This window comes from Mauremys mutica, unplaced genomic scaffold, assembly GCF_020497125.1.
Source record: "Mauremys mutica isolate MM-2020 ecotype Southern unplaced genomic scaffold, ASM2049712v1 000668F_np12_subseq_1:102767_obj, whole genome shotgun sequence".
In the NCBI taxonomy this organism is placed as follows: domain Eukaryota; kingdom Metazoa; phylum Chordata; order Testudines; family Geoemydidae; genus Mauremys; species Mauremys mutica.
In genome coordinates this window covers 55506-70807 of record NW_025423029.1, presented here as the reverse complement: position 1 = coordinate 70807, position 15302 = coordinate 55506, and the positions used below count along the sequence as shown (strand labels likewise).

The following is a 15302-nucleotide window of genomic DNA, read 5'->3' as shown; positions in this document are numbered from 1 at the left end:
CTGGTGTGACGCAGGAGGGAGCGGGGCGGATTGACCTGGGAATGTCGTTTAGTTTTACTGGGACTGTCTGCACGGGGGATGGGAGAGCAGGGGACGACTTTAGGTGAGGGACAGGACCTGAGCCAGGAAGGGGGGGTGGGCAGGGAAGCTGGACAAAGGGGGAGGGAGCCGGCTGGAGGGGTTTTGGGTTTCAGTTTGGGGCTGGCTGGGAAGAGGCAGGAACCCCAAGTCTGGGGTCTAAGCTCCTTGCCCCCCAGAGGGACCTGGCTGAGGGGTGCTGGTTGTACCTACAAGCCCTGCTCGGGACTGTGTTCCCATTGTCTAATAAACCTTCTGTGTTACTGGCTAGTTGAGAGTCCCGGTGAATCGCAGGGAGTGGGAGTGCAGGGCCCTGACTCCCCCACACTCCGTGACAGCTGGGATGGATCCCTTGGTGATTTCCTGCTCTGTTCAGTCCCTCTGGGGCACCCGGCATTGACCAGTGTCGGCAGATAGGACGCTGGGCTAGATGGACCTTTGGTCTGACCCAGCCTGGCCGTTCTTAACCCTCAGGGGCGAAGACGCGGTGATAGTTTGCAGGTCTGAGATGGCTCGTGTGGTGTAGGCTCCACCTCTGCGGGCCCGGCCAGGGATCGGACGCTTCTGTTTGCTAGGCTGGACCTAAAGCCAAGTTTTGCCTCAGCCAAGAGAAGTTGTTCGACTTTGTGCTGTTCTCAAAGTGTTCTGCAGCAGGGGAGGGCCTCTGGTGCTGTGTGTGTGTCACTGGCATATTGGGGAGATGCTGAAACAGGGCAGAGTAGAGGTGGCATTGGGGGGTAGCGTGAACCTTATCTCTTCATTTCCCCTTCCAAGAACCGAGGGGACAGGAACCCTTACCCAGCGAGGTCACATTCTCATAGTTCTCCTGCATGACATCCCTGTAGAGGGCTCTCTGAGCGGGGTCCAGCAGAGCCCACTCTTCCTTGGTGAAATGCACAGCCACCTCCTCGAAGGTCACCGGCCCCTGAAAGAGCAAGAGTCCAACACTCAGAACCTGCTGCCCCAATCACAGCCCCACTATTCCTGGGGGAGAGCAGCCCATCAAATGGATACAGCGTCAGGGGAGTCCCACCCAGAACCCAACCGCCACGTGGCTCTTCCTAAAAACTCGGCCCCAGGTTTACCAAGTCCCAGTAAGTCCATCACACCTCGTCCCCCTCCCTTTCTCCACCCCGTGCACGGCCTGCACCCTCCCACCCTTAAATCAAACTCCCTCTTCCCTGTCCCTCTGGCTCGTACGGGAACCCGCCCACAGCATGTCCTCAGCATCCCTACCTGAGCCAGGTCTGCTGCATCCATTTCCCTTCCCCGGGCGGGCTGGGAGAATCTGGAGGGACCCGGGGATGTTATTCTGCAGCCTGTCGGGGGGAGAAGGGTTATTTGTGTGTGGGCGGGGGAGAGGTTCGGATCAGACTTTAGGTCATTTCACATCACAAGTCTCACTGGCACTTTCTCTGCAAAGACGTTTTCGACTCCCACGCTGGGAAAATGCTCCATCGCGGCAGTGCAGACCCATCCCCTCCCACCAGGGCTAAACCCACCGAGACCCTTTAAATCTGAGATGGTTCCCCAGGACAGAACATAAGAACGGCCACACTGGGTCAAACCAAAGGTCCATCTAGCCCAGTATCTGTCTACTGACTAGCCAGTGCCAGGTGCCCCAGAGGGAGTGAACCCAACAAGTAATGATCAAGTGATCTCTCTCCTGCCATCCATCTCCACTCTCTGACAAACAGAGGCTAGGGACACCATTCCTTACCCATCCTGGCTAACAGCCATTAATGGACTTAACCTCCATGGATTTATCCAGTTCTCTTTTAAACCCTGTTATAGTCCTAGCCTTCACAACCTCCTCAGGCAAGGAGTTCCACAAGTTGACTGTGCGCTGTGTGAAGAACTTCCTTTTATTTGTTTTAAACCTGCTGCCCATTAATTTCATTTGGTGACCCCTAGTTCTTGTATTATGGGAATAAGTAAATAATTTTTCCTTATCCACTTTCTCCACATCACTCATGATTTTATAGACCTCTATCATATCCCCCCTTAGTCTCCTCTTTTCCAAGCTGAAGAGTCCTAGCCTCTTTAATCTCTCCTCATACGGGACCCGTTTCAAATTTAATCATTTTAGTTGCCCTTTTCTGAACCTTTTCTAGTGCTAGAATATGTTTTCTGAGATGAGGAGACCACATCTGTACGCAGTATTCGAGATGTGGGCGTACCATGGATTTATATAAGGGCAATAATATATTCTCTGTCTTATTCTCTATCCCTTTTTAATGATTCTTAACTCTCCTCTTTCTTTCTTTCTATAAACCTTTAGATTTTAGATCCTAAAGGATTAGCAGCAGCGTGATTTTTGGGTAAGATCTGATTTGACCCGGGTGTGTGGCTAGTCCTTTGGGATCAGAAGAACCTCTTATTTGATTACATTGGTTTTAAAGAACCACTCATTTCTAGTCTAGTGTTTTTGTTGGTGACACAAGGGACTGGAATTCCCAAGGAAACTGCTGTTCTGACTTCTTGTTAGCCAGTGGGGTGAAACGGAGGTTTACTTTTGTTGCTGGTCTGGTATCTCTCAGGGGAAAATAACCTCCTGTTTTGGGGTATCTCTGCCCTATTTCTCAGCAGTTTGTCCTGAATTTGGGTATTGTCAGTTGTGACCCACAAAGGCTCGGTTCCCGTGGCTTTCCACAGTTTCTGTTCCTTTCTATTTTCCTCAGTAGGATTTTACTTCCTTTTTGCCTCTAACAGCTTCTTTTACTTCGTAGGTTAGACATGGCGGCACTTTCTTGGTTGCCTTACTAGTTGTTTTTTTTTAAATTTAAGACACATACTTAATTTGGGCTTCCACTGTCATGTTTTTATGTTTCCATGCAGTTTGCAGGCATTTCTCTTTTGAGAACGTACCTTTTAATTTCTGGTAAACCAACGTCCTCATGTGGGTGCCAGTCCCCTTTCTGAAATTAAATGCTACTATGGTGGGGTTCTTTGGTGTTTTCCCCCTTCCACAGGGATGTTGAATTTAATTATATTATGGGCGCTATTACCAAGTGGTCCAGCTACATTCACCTCTTGGACCAGATCCTTGGCTCCACCTAGGACTAAATCAAGGATTACCTCTTCTCTGGTGGGTTCCAGGAATAGCTGCTCCAAGAAACAGTCATTTATGGTGTCAAGACACTTTCTCTCTGCATCCCAGCCTGAGGTGACATGGACCCACTCAACATGGGGATAGTTGAAATGTCCCATTACAGAGATTATTTTTACAGCCTCTCTAATCTCCCTGAGCATTTCATGGTCACTATCACCATCCTGGTCAACCAAAGAAGGGCTGGAAAGATGGACGTAACTCAGGGACTGAATTTCCCCAAAATTCTTTCCCACGGGGTAGAGGGGATCAATTCTGCCTGTAAATCCCGTCCAAGCACTTAGGGGAAGGGAGGTGAAGGAGGGAGCTACTGCCAGGTGTCGCACAGGATAGGTAGAAAGTCACGAGTGACATCTGCCCGGAGGATACACACCTGCTGGGGACAATCCTGAACTCGGAGAACTCCCAAGGTCTCTGTCGGGAATCCCAGCTGTTTCCTTCAGCCACGGACAGATTTCGAATTGGCTGAATGATTCCTCCCTTGGGCAAGTACCGCTCAGGATCTCGCTTTCCTCTGAATCATGGAGATCTGGGACCCACAGGTCTTTGCCTTGTTGAGGCTGAGAGAGCTCATCAGGTGGGAAAACTGGAAACTCTGCATGGGGAAAGGATATCAGGTGAGCTCAAGGGGATTGCTCACAAATGTATTATTATTTTAACCCAAGGCCATTTTAACCTAGCAATACGCCGAGGCTAGCGCCAAGGAGGCTCAAACGTGTAGGCCGTTCTGCTTAAAGAGGGACTGAACACACTCCATCTCTGCTGGGAAAACACCCTGCCAGACAATCATCCTCACAGGGGAGTCCTTAAAACACTGAAACTGTAGCTCCATGGCCTAGCAGGTGAAGATTGTAGCCAACAGGGAAACCACCTGCTTCTTTCCGAGAAAGAGAGGACAAGCGAAAAACAGAGTCACACAGAAGGTGGGAAGAGTTGGTGGGGTTCAGGGAGCTACTGCGTGTGATGCATTTTTCCTGTATTCTGCAGGAGCTCCTCTGGGGCGTTGTGCCCATCGAAACCACAATTTCAGGGCTAAGAGCAATATTTTACAGTGCTCTAATATCCACCGGCAGATGACGACTTGGTCTGCACTTTCGAACCTGGCAGCACACTTCGCTCGGTCACATGCTTACAGGGTACGAAGACTCACACCCTGAACCAAAAAAAAAAAAAGATAGTCTAGGCTCAGGGAATTCACTTAGGGTTGCCAAGGGCTGCCGTGTGTCCTTCCAGAACATGGACGGTGACTAATTGTAGAGCTCTGAAAACCAGGAAATGAAGCATGAAAGTTCATACCATCCTGGCAACATCACCTTAACTCTGCCCTCTAACCCCTGACCATGGTGCAGTAAGGATGGTGCAAAGGTTACTGCGCTACCGAGGAAACGGGATTCGCCTTCTCTTGGGAGTCTTCAAGTCAAGACTGGATGCCTTTCTGGATGATGATTTAGTCTAACGCAAGGTGTTCGACTCAATACAAAAGGTACAGCAGAAAACGCTACGGTCGGTATTATACAGAAGGTCAGAGTAGACAACCGAATACTCCCTTTGGCCATAAAAATCTACAAATTTGTAACAGAGAGTAGGAACGACTAAGAGAACATGCCACTGTTTGTGTTGTGTTCAGAGATGGGAATCCCAGCATTTATCCGCACGCCCTCTAGCGGCGTGCCCAGGTCCAGCTGTACCTGGATGATGGAGGGAGTCATTGGAGCAGCTTGGCAGAGCTGTGACTGATATAAAGGGAGGGGCGTGGGATCCTTGAAGGAGCAAAGATGCCTCATTTCATTCCCGAGCGTTGCAGGTTGCAACACTAAAGGCGCACAAGGGTGTGTTCTTGCCGTGAGCGGTGTCGGCACCCTGGGGGAAACACGTGCTGGCCCTCGAGAACGGTCATAGACGCAATGACTCAGAAGGAATCATTTGCAGGACGCTGGTGTGACGCAGGAGGGAGCGGGGCGGATTGACCTGGGAATGTCGTTTAGTTTTACAGGGACTGTCTGCACGGGGGATGGGAGAGCAGGGGACGACTTTAGGTGAGGGACGGTACCTGAGCCAGGAAGGGGGGTGGGCAGGGAAACTGGACAAAGGGGGAGGGAGCCGGCTGGAGGGGTTTTGGGTTTCAGTTTGGGGCTGGCTGGGAAGAGGGAGGAACCCCAAGTCTGGGGTCTAAGCTCCTTGCCCCCCAGAGGGACCTGGCTGAGGGGTGCTGGTTGTACCTACAAGCCCTGCTCGGGACTGTGTTCCTATTGTCTAATAAACCACCTGTGTTACTGGCTGGCTGAGAGTCCCGGTCAATTGTAGGGAGTGGGGGTGCAGGGCCCTGACTCCCCCACACTCCGTGACAGCTGGGATGGATCCCTTGGTGATTCCCTGCTCTGTTCATTCCCTCTGGGGCACCTGGCATTGACCAGTGCCGGCAGACAGGACATTGGGCTCGATGGACCTTTGGTCTGACCCAGCCTGGCCGTTCTTAACCCTCAGGGGCGAAGACGCGGTGATACTTTGCAAGTCTGTGATGGCTCGTGTGGTGTAGGCTCCACCTCTGCGGGCTCGGCCAGGGATCGGACGCTTCTGTTTGCTAGGCTGGACCTAAAGCCAAGTTTTGCCTCAGCCAAGAGAAGTTGTTCGACTTTGTGCTGTTCTCAAAGTGTTCTGCAGCAGGGGAGGGCCTCTGGTGCTGTGTGTGTGTCACTGGCATATTGGGGTGATGCTGAAACAGGACAGAGTAGAGGTGGCATTGGGGGGTAGCATGAACCTTAACTCTTCATTTCCCCTTCCAAGAACCGAAGGAACAGGAACCCTTACCCAGCGAGGTCACATTCTCATAGTTCTCCTGCATGACATCCCTGTAGAGGGCTCTCTGAGCGGGGTCCAGCAGAGCCCACTCCTCCCTGGCGAAATACACAGCCACCTCCTCGAAGGTCACCGGCCCCTGAAAGAGCAAGAGTCCAACACTCAGGACCTGCTGCTCCACTCACAGCCCCCCTATTCCTGGGGGAGAGGAGCCAATCAAATGGATACAGCGTCAGGGGAGTCCCACCCACGACCCAACCGCTACGTGGCTCTTCCTAAAAACTCGGCCCCAGGTTTACCAAGTCCCAGTAGGTCCATCACAGCTCGTCCCCCTCCCTTTCTCCACCCCGTGCACGGCCTGCACCCTCCCACCCTTAAATCAAACTCCCACTTCCCGTGTCTTCCCTGTCCCTCTGGCTCGTACAGGAACCTTCCCCCCCCCCCCCCCAGCATGTCCTCAGCATCCCTACCTGAGCCAGTTCTGCTGCATCCATTTCCCTTCCCCGGGCAGGCTGGGAGAATCTGGAGGGACCCGGGAATGTTATTCTGCAGCCTGTCGGGGGGAGAAGGGTTATTTGGGGGGGGGGGGGGTTCGGATCAGATTTTAGGTCATTTCACATCACAAGTCTCACTGGCACTTTCGCTGCAGAGACGTTTTCGACTCCATCGTGGCAGTGCAGACCCATCCCCTCCCACCAGGGCTAAACCCACCGAGACCCTTTAAATCTGAGATGGTTCCCCAGGACAGAACATAAGAACGGCCACACTGGGTCAGACCAAAGGTCCATCTAGCCCAGTATCTGTCTACCGACTGGCCAGTGCCAGGTGCCTCAGAGGGAGTGAACCTAACAGGCAATGATCAAGTGATCTCTCTCCTGCCATCCATCTCCACCCTCTGACAAACAGAGGCTAGGGACACCATTCCTTACCCATCCTGGCTAATAGCCATTAATGGACTTAACCTCCATGAATTTATCCAGTTCACTTTTAAACCCTGTTGTAGTCCTAGCCTTCACAACCTCCTCAGGCAAGGAGTTCCACAAGTTAACGGTGCGCTGTGTGAAAAAGAACGTCCTTTTATTTGTTTTAAACCTGCTGCCTATTAATTTCATTTGGTGACCCCTAGTTCTTGTATTATGGGAATAAGTAAATAACTTTTCCTTATACACTTTCTCCACATCACTCATGATTTTATAGACCTCTATCATATCCCTCCTTAGTCTCCTCTTTTCCAAGCTGAAGAGTCCTAGCCTCTTTAATCTTTCCTCGTATGGGACCCTCTCCAAACCCCTAATCATTTTAGTTGCCCTTTTCTGAACCTTTTCTAGTGCTAGAATATCTTTTTTGAGGTGAGGAGACCACATCTGTACACAGTATTTGAGATGTGGGCGTACCATGGATTTATATACGCCCACATCTCAAATACATCTCAAATATATTCTCAGCCTTATTCTCTATCCCCTTTTTAATGACTCCTAACATCCCGTTTGCTTTTTTGACCGCCTCTGCACACTGCGTGGACATCTTCAGAGAACTATCCACAATGACTCCAAGATCTTTTTCCTGACTCGTAGCTAAATTAGCCCCCATCATATTGTATGTATAGTTGGGGTTATTTTTCCCAATGTGCATTACTTTACATTTATCCACATTCAATTTCATTTGCCATTGCAATCACTTAGTTTTGGGAGACAGCAGAGGGGGAACCACGCAAAACCCGTCCGGTGCCGAGACAGGAACTGGATCTGAGCCTGTCGGCACATTCCCCCAGCGCAGGGGGACAGATTTCTTATCATCTTCAGCAAAGGAAATCTCACTTCCTGCACGTTTCGCCCTCAGGGACACCCCTTCTCCGTCAGCCTCTTGAGACGCACACATGCACGTTTTATAGGATCGGCCTTGTTACGGGTTTTATTCTTATTCCTTGCTAACTGTCAGGGGTTTGCCAAAAGAAAAAAAACGGGGGGACCCCTTTTTTTGAAGTCAGTATGAAAAACGTGACCCCCCCCCTCCTCACGCCCGAGACTCTGCTGCCCACATCTGATCACTTCCACTCGCTCGTGGAAGCTCTCAGACGCCTCAGGGTCTGGAGATTATTGTCCTTGTTTCATCCTCTCTCACACCATTCAGGTGGTTGTTCCTTTCCCCAAAGGGAAACACACCCCTGAGATCCGGATTCGCTCTGAATCCGTCACACGTCACGGCAGGAGTGAGTCAGCCACAGGGGTCACCCGGCTTCACATTGTTCCACCATTTCCAGCTGCACATCGGGGCTGGAGGCTGCAATCCCCTGTCGCTAACATGGTTATGAGTCTGAAATCTCCCCACGGCCCGTCAGAGACAGACATGTACCTGTGTCGCTCCCCAGCTCCTGTCGCAGCGTCTCTAGGGGAAGGAGAAGATGGGAGAGGTGAGAATTCAGGCCCTCACATTCATGGAGAAACCCCCATTGCTTATTAATGGAACTGCTGTTAACGACGAGATGGTGACAGAGATCAGAGGCCGATAACGCAGCCGCTGCAGACAGAGCCAGCCCCACAGGGCTGCTCCATGGGGAAGGGCGACTCGCTGAGCTGGGCTGTGAGATGGAGCCCAGGATCAGTGACATCACTAGAGTCCCCGACTCCTTCCCAGGGTCAGGGTCGCTCTAACCAGAGGAGACGCCTCCCCCAGACTCCAACTCACCTTTGAATCCCAGCAGCACCTCCTGCAGCCCGGCACTTTGCAGAGAGAAATCGCTGAGTCTCTTCTCCAGCTCCGCAAACGACGGCTCTGGCTTCCGAAACGTCCCGTCTTCCCTGCTGGGGAAAGGAGGGGTGAGAAATAGGCCTGAGCCCCAGACCCTGAGCCCAGCAACCCCCAAACTTCACGAAACCTGGATCTGAGCTTTGTAGCCTGAGATAGTCAGTGTCAGGGTGAGTCACCCCAGCCCTGTGCTCCCCAGAGAGACGGGAAGTGGGGAGACACTAGAGCAAGGAACGGAGACATTGTCCAGGGGCTTTCTCAGGGACGCTCTGGTTCTGTGGGGGGCAGAGCCACCCCTATGCTGGTTTACTGCAGGAACAAGGGGCACCAGCACGGGGATTATGTGGAAAGGGAGGAGACACAGACCAAAGAGTGGGCAGGTCCTACATGCTGACAGTGGCCACAGACAGAGCCCAGGGCTCCAGCAGGGAATGAACGTGGGCCCTTTAATGCCAAACCCCCCCAACCCTTCAGCTGAAGCAGTAACCCTGGGGCGTCCAGCTCCTTTGGCAGAGGGGGCCACACTGCCTTGTCCGTTACGGCCAGTGGCCAGGGCATCGGGTTAGGACTCTGTGCCCTGCTCCATTCACAGCAGAACACCCACTGCTCTCCATGGGACACCCACGTACGAAGAACAAGGGGGGAATCTGCCCTTCGTATGGGAAATATAATTTTAGTTCTTAGTATTTTGCCAAGTCTTTGTCTGTCACACTCAGTGTCACTCAGGAGGAAAACAGCCCCCTCCTGGACACCCCTGTAGGGCCCTGCTGGTTCTTCCCTGTGTTCCCCTGCCTTTCCCACCCTCCTTTCTCTATTTCTCTCTCGCGTCCTTGTCTCTTCTCTGTTCTTCCCTCCCTACAGCAACCCCCTATTCCCACCCCACAAAGGTTTCACTCCCGCCCTCTCCCTGTTCCACCTGCTCGAGTGATCAGCCAGGGAACGTTTAATGTTCACATCAAAGTGCTGCCATTTCAGTTGACACCCCGATGACATTAACAGGGGACAGGAGAGTTCACGCTCTCAGAGCTACGGCTTCAGGCTGCTGGCAGCCCCAGCAAGGCAACACTGTCTCCGTTTAAACTGGGGAGGTGCTGAGGGCCGGCAACTCACTTTAACAAATGCGAAAGCTGAGATTCTGTGCCCTCTGAGTACGTGACGCGGCCACGTCAGTCCAGGAGACAGGCCTGGTCTGTCCCATTGGCCCTGGGTCTAGCAGCCCTGCTGTGACCTCATGAGCGACCAGACAGTAACCGGCTCGTCTCCTACCCGAGTCAGCCACTAGGGGAGACAGAATCACACGCTCCCAGGGCAGGGGGCAGCTTCCTATTCAGTGCAGGTATCAAACCTAACGGCCCATGAGGGGGAGCGAAATGGAGCCCAGGACTTACCTGCCCCCAGTGCTCCCAGCACCCTAAAAAGGAGAGAAAGAGGAGGCCGTCAGGGGGAGTGTCCCTGGGCGGGGAGGCCTCCTGCTCTGCAGGGGTCACCATTGAGGCCTCGGGCAGTAGGGGAATTTCAGGTTTACATTCCCAGAGCAGCTGCCCCCCTACCAGCCCCAGCAAACCCTGCGGGCAGGTCCCACTGCGGAAATCTTCTCCCCGGGCACTTTACAGGCAGAAGATATTTCTCTGCATTGAGAATCAAATTCCCCACAGTGCTGAGAGACCCAGAAGGCCCCTGGCCCCACTAAACCCATTAACCTGCAGTGACAGGGGCCTTAGGCCTGGTTCGGGACCTCAGCATGGTGGGAGAGGGGATTTCACCCTCCAAGTGCAAATGCAGAGAGACATTTCCAGGAGAGAAGGTCTTGGGGCTGCAGCATCCAGGACTCCCAGGACCCATCCCTGGCGCCGCTGCCAGACTCATTGGGTGACCTTGGGCAGGGCTCTGCCCCTCCCTCTGCCTCACTTTCCCCATTTGTCCCATAGGGATAATGCCCCTGAGCCCACTCTGTAAAGTGCTTTGAGGTCTAGGGCTCAGAAGCGCCTAGAGAAACGCTGCGTATGATCATTGCAACGACAGCCTGACCTGCAGGGGTTGGCTCAGCGGCTGCTGCCCCTCGTCTCCTCCCCTCTTGCTGCGCAGGGAAATCTCCCAGGACAGGCTGCAGCCGCCCTCATCCCTTCGCTGGACAATGGCTCTCTCTAGCTCCTCCAGCCGGGCCAGCAGCCGCTGCTCCTGCTCCTCCAGAAACCCTCGCAGCTCCTGCCACTCCCAGACGATCTTCTGCCTCTCGGCTGCCGTCTGTTTCTGCAACAGGGAGAGGGCGGCTCAGTAACAGGGGAACATAGAACATAAGAACGGCCAGACTGGATCAGACCAAAGGCCCATCTAGCCCGGTATCCTGTCTTCTGACAGTGGCCAATGCCAGGTGCCCCAGAGGGAATGGACAGAACAGGTCATCAAGTGATTCATCCCCTGTCGCCCATTCCGAGCTTCTGGCAAACAGAGGCTAGGGACACCATCCCGCTCATCCTAGCTAATAGCCCCAAGGGATCTGTCCTCCATGCACTTCTCTAGTTCTTTTTAGAACCCTGTTAGTGTCTTGGCCTTCACAACATCCTCTGGCAAGGGGTTCCACAGGTTGACTGTGTGTTGTGTGAAGAAATACTGCCTTTTGTTTGTTTTAAACCTGCTGCCTGTTCATTTCACTGGGTTACCCCTAGTTCTTGTGTTATAAGGAAATAACACTTCCTTATTTACTTTCGCCACACAAGTCATGATTTTATAGACCTCTACCATATCCCCCCCCCCCCCCGCCGCCCCCAGTCGTCTCTTCTCCAAGATTAACAGTCTCAGGCTTTGTCTACACTGGCACTTCTCTCCTGCCGACAAACAGCAGCAACATTGCGCGCCTGTCAGCAGCACGGCTGTAGCGGCACAGTCGTGTGGCTAAAAGCTGCAGCGTGCAGCCATAGCCTCAGTCTTATTAATCTCGCCTCATACGGAAGCTGTTCCATATCCTTCATCATTTTTGTTGGCCTTCTCAAAAAAAAAATACATTGGAATTGGAAAAGGTACAGAGATCAGGCGACCAGATCTGCACGCAGTATTCAAGATGTGGACATACCATGGATTTATATAGAGGCAATAGGATATTTTCTGTTTTATTGTCTCTCTCTTTCCTAATGATTCCCAACATTCTGTTTGCTTTTTTGACTGCTGCTGCAGATTCAGTGGATGTTTCCAGAGAACTATCCACAGTGACTCCAAAATCTCTTTCTTGAGCGGTAATAGCTAATTTAGACCCCATCATTTTATGTGCATTTGATATTATCTTTTCCAATGTGCATTACTTTGCATTTATCAACATTGAAATTCATCTGCTTGGTAACTGGGGAAAATCATAAATGCACCTGGGGGCGGGTGGCAGAGTTATTTACCAGAACATAAGATCTCTGGTGGTGGGGGATGGGAAGTTCATTTATCCCGGGAAGGGAGGAGGGATCAGGACCGGGGTGAGCTGTACATCACCTACAGGAGGGACACTTCTCTCCAAAACCTCATCAACGTGCACTGAGCCAAATCCTCCATCTCTGCAGCCCACATTTCATCTCCTTCCTCCCCATCCCCCCAGGAGCTAGAAAGGATCCCTGGTCACTGTGACATCCAGACAGCCCGTGGGCAGGGGCTCTGGGCTAACACAGACTGACCCTCTCCTGCCCAGCAGCCTCCTGCATCCTAAGGGCATCACGTTACCCCCGTGTCTGACCCTGCAGGCTCCCTGGGCTCCAGCGGGGATGGGTCCCTGGCTGAGGCTGGCAGGGTGGGCCCTGCACTCACCAGGTCATTCTTATGCCAGACAAACCTAAGTGGCGGGGGGCTCTGGGCACCTACCAGCAGCTCCTCGCTCTGCCGCTCCTCCTCAGCTTTGGCTGCTTCTCTCTCTTTTCCCAGAGGGGCCAGATGCTTTTGTGGTGCCTCCTGGAAGAAGCAGGGGAGGGAGGGTTAGAAACTGCTGCAAACCTCCCAGCTGCCAGATTTCAGGGCCCGTCCTGCCCTGCAGACGCCTGTGCAGGGTCCCTGGGACTCAGACTGAGAGGAGCTGGTGAAACAGGGAGCAGCTTTTCCAGAGGAAACGCAGGGCCCCAGGCTGCAGGGACAGGGGTGCAGCCCAACCCCCAGCTCCCCAGGGCCTCACCCACATCCCAAGCAGCCAACTTCAGACAGTCCCCCACTTTCCCCAGCGCCAGCCCCCAAAGCTCCTGCAGGGCCAGATCTGAACATGGAGCCTCCCAAACATCCCCCATCCCCGAACCCCCAGCACACACCAAACTCCCAGCTCCCAGCAGCCCCACAGCCCCCATCCCCTCCCCCCAGCCCTGACCCCCCCAGTGCACCCCAAACTCCCAGCTCCCAGCAGCCCCAATCCCCAGCCGCTCCCCCCAGCCCTGACCCCCCGCAGCACACCCCAAACTCCCAGCTCCCCCACAGCCCCCATCCCCAGCCGCTCCCCCCGGCCCTGACCCCCCAGCGCACCCCAAACTCCCAGCTCCTCCACAGCCCCATCCCCAGCCGCTCCCCCCGGCCCTGACCCCCCAGCGCACCCCAAACTCCCAGCTCCCCCACAGCCCCATCCCCAGCCAGGCTCTGACACCCCAGATCCCCCCCCGGCCCAGCCTGGGCTCCGAGCTCTGCAGCCGAGCCGCGCTCCGGCCCCTACTGCAGCTCCCGGCCCAGCCTCTCCCGGGCTCCGTCGCCCCAGCCCCGCTCCGGCCGCGCGGAGCTCGGGGACCCCCCCGGGCAGGGGGCGAACCAGGCAGCCGGGCCCGCCCCGGCAGGAGCGTGTCCGCCCCACGCGTGTCCCCGGCCCCACCGCGCTGCCCCGCGGGCTGCAGGGCTGGAGCAGCCCCCGCGCTGCGCTCCCGGCCCCGGCCATGGCCCCGCTGCCGCACAAAGGGGCGGGGGCCGGGGGGGGCAGGAAGGGGCGGCTCCTCCCCGGGCCGGGCCCTGCCCCCGGGCCCCACGCAGGGGGGTGGGACACGCGGGGACCCGCCTCAGACCGGAGGGGGCAGGAGGGGCCGGGGCTCCCCAGGGGAAAAGCGGGGGCGGGGGCTGGTGCTGCTGAACCATCAGACTCAGGAGCCCCCGGCTGAGAATGCAGCGAGCACGTGTCAGTTCAGCGTAGGAGATGGGACCCAGCACGTGTCAATCACCTGCCTCTAAAGCGTCTAAATCCCCTGGGCACAGCTCGCCAGGGCACAGCTTGGGAGCTGCACTGGGAATCCATCCTGCAGGAAATCCCTTCCCCCCTCTGCTAGCTTGTGTTTTGTTACAGCCCTGGAGATAATCCCGCTGCCTCCACGTGTTCCGCAGAGAACAGAGAAGCAAATTCTCTCCCTGTTCCCCCTTCCACAGCCATTAAAGGACGGAATAAACCCCCAGCAGCGCCCTGCCCCACAGAGTCCCCCCCTGTAAGGAGAGAGATGTGCAGTGACTAGGGCTCCAGCTGAGCGTCACCAGGTTTATATAACTTTTGGTGATGACCAGAACTGGTCCAAGTCTTGCCCGTCCTTCCTCGCCCCCGCCCCCAAAGCGCTGTGGGAGGGAGTTTGGGTACATGAGGTGCAGGCTCTGGGATGGGCAGGGGGTTGGGGTGCAGGGGAGGCGGGGGGTGGACCCTGGGAGGGAGTTTGGATGTGGGCTCTGGGCTGGGGCAGGGAGTTGGGGGGCAGTGGTGGGCTCTGGGAGGGAGTTTGGGTGTGGGCGGGGTGTGGGATCTGGGCTGTGGCAGAGGGTTGGGGTGTGGCACCTATCTTGGGCAGCTCCCAAAAGTGACCCACACCCCCATCTGGCAGCAACTCCTACATGGAGGAGGCCCGGGGGGCGTGGGTCTCCTGGCACCACTGCCCACTGGCACCACCCCTGCAGTTCCCATTGCCGCAGTTCCAATGGCAGAGTTGGCACTTGGGGTGGGGGCAGCGTGTGAGAGACACACCCCACGGGGGCTGCAGGGATGTGCCAGATGCTTCTGGGAGTGGTGTGCCGTGCGGAGCGAGGGTGGGCAGGAATCCACTTTAGTCCTGCTGTGCTGCCGGTAGTGGTGGCAGGAGCCCCCAGGCCCTTTCAAATCGCCCGGGGCCAGCTGCTCAGGCTTTCTGACTTTCTGATGGGGAAGCAAAGGGAAGGCACATGTGCCCCTCATGAGCAGTTCTGGGGAGTCTTTTTGGGGGTCCTGAAGTAGGCAGCAGAGAGGTGCAGCCTCACCACCAAGTCTGTTTCCCTGGAGGGGAGAGGGGGCTGCAGGGTGATCTCCCACCTCTTGCATCCGACGAAGTGGGTATTCACCCACGAAAGCTCATGCTGCAAAACGTCAGTTAGTCTATAAGGTGCCACAGGATTCTTTGCTGCTCCCACCTCCGTGCATCCAGCAGACTGTGCTCCCCACTGCCATGCTGGAGCCTCCACACTTATTTATTGACAAATAAAATTTGCAGAATTTTAAAATATTGTGCACAGAATTTTTTTGGTGCAGAATCTCCTCAGGAGTGAGACTGACTCAGGGAACCTCCTTGGATTGTCACTGCTTGGTTAACCACTCAGCCACCACACCAATGCACAGAGAGTCCCAAGC

At 54.8% G+C, this 15302-nt stretch overlaps 1 long non-coding RNA gene across 1 annotated transcript; it reads right to left on the bottom strand.

Moving 5' to 3' along the window:
• Positions 1 to 960: 960 nt before the first annotated feature.
• LOC123357471 lies at positions 961 to 3996 on the bottom strand. Its single transcript, XR_006575559.1, has 3 exons — positions 3561 to 3996; positions 1315 to 1397; positions 961 to 1003 (listed from the first exon to the last, which is right to left on the bottom strand). It is a non-coding gene; the product is annotated as an uncharacterized LOC123357471 (long non-coding RNA).
• Between the last annotated feature and the right edge of the window lie 11306 nt (positions 3997 to 15302).